Source organism: Arachis ipaensis, chromosome B9, assembly GCF_059453495.1.
Source record: "Arachis ipaensis isolate K30076 ecotype BB chromosome B9, ASM5945349v1, whole genome shotgun sequence".
Taxonomy (NCBI): Eukaryota; Viridiplantae; Streptophyta; class Magnoliopsida; order Fabales; family Fabaceae; genus Arachis; species Arachis ipaensis.
In genome coordinates, this window is record NC_142444.1 from 29,431,407 (window position 1) to 29,435,447 (window position 4,041).

General features: G+C 40.4%; 1 non-coding gene across 1 annotated transcript; it reads left to right on the plus strand.

Moving 5' to 3' along the window:
* The first annotated feature begins 3,316 nt into the window (after positions 1-3,316).
* LOC148544144 (small nucleolar RNA R71) lies at positions 3,317-3,424 on the plus strand. Its single transcript, XR_015901020.1, has one exon. It is a non-coding gene; the product is annotated as a small nucleolar RNA R71 (small nucleolar RNA).
* Positions 3,425-4,041: the final 617 nt, after the last annotated feature.

Here is a 4,041-nt window from a genome sequence, read left to right on the forward strand (position 1 = left end):
TTTCTGCTTTCTTTTTCTTTTTCTTTCCCTTTTTTTCGCCATTTTTCTTTCTTTTTTTTTTCCGCAAGCTTTTGTATTCACTGTTTTTTCTTGCTTCAAGAATCAATTTTACGATTTTTCAGATTATCAATAACATTTCTCCTTTTTCATCATTCTTTCAAGAGCCAATATATTTAACATTCATAAACCACAATATCAAAAGACATATGCACTGTTCAAGCATTCATTCAGAAAACAAAAAGTATTGTCACCACATCAAAATAATTAAACTAGTTCAAGGATGAATTCAAAACCATGTACTTCTTGTTCTTTTGTTTTTAGAATAGTTTTCATTTTAAGAGAGGTGATGGATTCATAGGACATTCATAGCTTTAAGACATAGACACTTAAACACTAATGATCATATAGTAAAGACACAAACATAAATAAAACATAAGGCTCAAAAAACCAAAAAATAGGAAAATAAGAACAAGGAGATTAAGGAACGGGTCCACCTTAGTGAGGGTGGCATCTTCCTCTTCTTGAAGAACCAATGGTGCTCTTGAGCTCCTCTATGTCTGTTCTTTGTCTTTGTTGCTCCTCCCTTATAGCTCTTTGATCTTCTCTAATCTCATGGAGGATGATGGAGTGCTCTTGGTGCTCCACCCTTAGTTGTCCCATGTTGGAACTTAATTCTCCTAGGGAGGTGTTAATTTGCTCCCAATAGTTTTATGGAGGGAAGTGTATCCCTTGAGGCATCTCAGGGATTTCATGATGAGGAATTTCCTCATGTTCTTGTTGAGGTCCATGAGTGGGCTCTCTTGTTTGCTCAATCCTTTTCTTAGTGATGGACTTTTGAGATGAATCTCTCCATCTCCCATGACTCGGAGTTGGAAACAGCTGCCTTTCCTTTCCTCTTTCTAGAGGTTTCTCCGGCCTTAGGTGCCATTAATGGTTATGAAAAAATAAAAAGCAATGCTTTTACCACACCAAACTTAAAAGGTTTGCTCGTCCTCGAGTAAAAGAAGAAAGAAAGGATGAGAAGAAGAAGAGATGGAGAAGATGGAGGGGTGTGAATGGTTCGGCCAGGGGGGTTTAGGTGGTTATGATGTGTGAAAAGGAAAGATTGATGGTTTGAATTTGAGTGGGTGGGTGTAAGTGGGTTGTATGATGGTTTTGGAGGAGTAATGGAGAGGTATGAAGAGGAGAGAAGAAGAGGTGGAGGTCCTGTGGGGTCAAGGACTTAACATCCCTGCTCCAATTAGGCGTGTAAAACGCCCTTAGCATGTATGTCTGGCGTTAAACGCCAGCTTGCTGCTTGTTTCTGGCGTTTAACGCCACTTCCATGCTCGGTTCTGGCGTTAAACGCCAGTCTGGTGCTTGTTTCTGGCATTTAACGCCAGCTTGATGCCTCTTTCTGGCGTTAAACGCCAATTTGATGCTTCTTATTGGCGTTTAAACGCCAGTAAGTTCTTCCTCCAGGGTGAGCTATTTTTAAAGCTGTTTTTTATTCTGTTTTTTATTTTTCAGTAGTTTTTGTGACTCCACATGATCATCAACCTAAAAAAACATAAAATAACAATAGAAAATAAAATAGATATAATTAAATAACATTGGGTTGCCTCCCAACAAGCGCTTCTTTAATGTCAATAGCTTGACAGTGAGCTCTCATGGAGCCTCACAGATGTTCAGAGCATTGTTGGAACCTCCCAACACCAAACTTAGAGTTTGGTTGTGGCCTCCCAACACCAAAATTAGAGTTTGACTGTGGGGGCTTTGGTTGACTCTGCAGTGAGAAAAGCTTTTCATGCTTACTCTCCATGGTTACAGAGGAAGATCCTTGAGTTTTAAACACAAAGTTGTCCTCATTCAGTTGAAGGACCAATTCTCCTCTGTCCACATCAATCACAGCTCTTGCTGTGGCTAAGAAGGGTCTTCCAAGGATGATGGATTCATCCTCATCCTTCCCAGTGTCTAGGATTATGAAATCAGCAGGGATGTAAAGGCCTTCAACCTTTACTAACACGTCCTCTACTTTTCCATAAGCCTGTTTTCTTGAGTTGTCTGCCATCTCTAATGAGATTCTGGCAGCTTGTACCTCAAAGATCCCAAGTTTCTCCATTACAGAGAGTGGCATTAAGTTTATGCCTGACCCCAGGTCACACAGAGCCTTCTCAAAGGTCATGGTGCCTATGTTACAGGGAATTAGGAATTTACCAGGATCCTGTTTCTTTTGAGGTAATTTCTGCCTATCCAATGCATTTAGTTCATTGGTGAGCAAGGGAGGTTCATCTTCCCAAGTCTCATTACCAAATAATTTGGCATTCAGCTTCATGATTGTGCCAAGGTACTTAGCAACTTGCTCTTCAGTAATGTCTTCATCCTCTTCAGAGGATGAATACTCATCAGAGCTCATGAAAGGCAGAAGGAGGTTCAATGGAATCTCTATGGTCTTTAGATGAGCCTCAGATTCCTTTGGTTCCTCAAAGGGAAACTCCTTATTGGTCACTGAACGTTCCAGGAGGTCTTCCTCACTAGGATTCACGTCCTCCAACTCCCTTGTAGGTTCGGCCATGATGGTCAAATCAATGGCTTTGCACTCTCTCTTTGGAATTTCTTCTGTATTACTTGGGAGAGTACTAGGAGGAGTTTTAGTGACTCTTTTACTCAGCTGGCCCACTTGTACCTCCAAATTTCTAATGGAGGACCTTGTTTCATTCATGAAACTTAGAGTGGCCTTAGATAGATCAGAGACTATATTTGCTAAGCTAGATGAATTCTGCTCAGAATTCTCTGTCTGTTGTTGAGTGGATGATGGAAAAGGTTTGCTATTGCTGAACCTGTTTCTTCCACCATTATTAAAGCCCTGTTGAGGCTTTTCTTGATCCTTCCATGAGAAATTTGGATGATTTATCCATGAGGGATTATAGGTATTTCCATAGGGTTCCCCTATGTAATTCACCTCTGCTATTGCAGGGTTCTCAGGATCATAAGCTTCTTCTTCAGAAGATGCCTCTTGAGTACTGTTGGAAGCAGCTTGCAATCCATTCAGACTCTGAGAAATCATATTGACTTGTTGAGTCAATATTTTATTCTGAGCCAATATGGCATTCAGAGTATCAATATCAAGAACTCCTTTCCTCTGAGGCGTCCCATTACTCACAGGATTCCTTTCAGAAGTGTACATGAACTGGTTATTTGCAACTATGTCAATGAGTTTCTGAGCTTCTGTAGGCGTTTTCTTTAGGTGAATGGATCCACCTGCAGAATGGTCCAGTGACATCTTAGATAATTCAGACAAACCATCATAGAATATATCCAGGATGGTCCATTCTGAAAGCATGTCAGAAGGACACTTTTTGGTCAGTTGCTTGTATCTCTCCCAAGCTTCATAGAGGGATTCAGCTTCCTTCTGTTTGAAGGTTTGAACATCCACTCTAAGCTTGCTAAGCTTTTGTGCAGGAAAGAACTTGGCTAAGAAAGCCGTGACCAGCTTATCCCAAGAGTTCAGGCTATATTTAGGTTGAGAGTCCAACCATATTCTAGCTCTGTCTCTTACAGCAAACGGGAAAAGCATAAGCCTGTAGACCTTGAAGTCAACCCCATTGGTCTTAACAGTATCACAGATCTACAAGAATTCAGTTAAGAACTGAAAAGGATCTTCTGATGGAAGTCCATGAAACTTGCAGTTCTATTGCATCAGAGAAACTAATTGAGGCTTTAGCTCAAAATTGTTTGCTCCAATGGCAGGGATTGAGATGCTTCTTCCATGTAAATTGGAATTGGGTGCAGTAAAGTCACCAAGCATCTTCTTTGCATTGTTATTATTTTCGGCCATGTCTCCTTCTTTTTCGAAAATTTCTGTCAGATTTTCTCTAGAGAGTTGTGCTTTAGCTTCCCTTAGCTTCCTCTTCAGAGTCCTTTCAGGTTCAGGATCAGCTTCAACAAGAATGTTCTTATCCTTGTTCCTGCTCATATGAAAAAGAAGAAAACAGAAAAGAAGAGGAATCCTCTATGTCACAGTATAGAGATTCCTTTATGTGAGTAGAAGAAGAAAAGAAA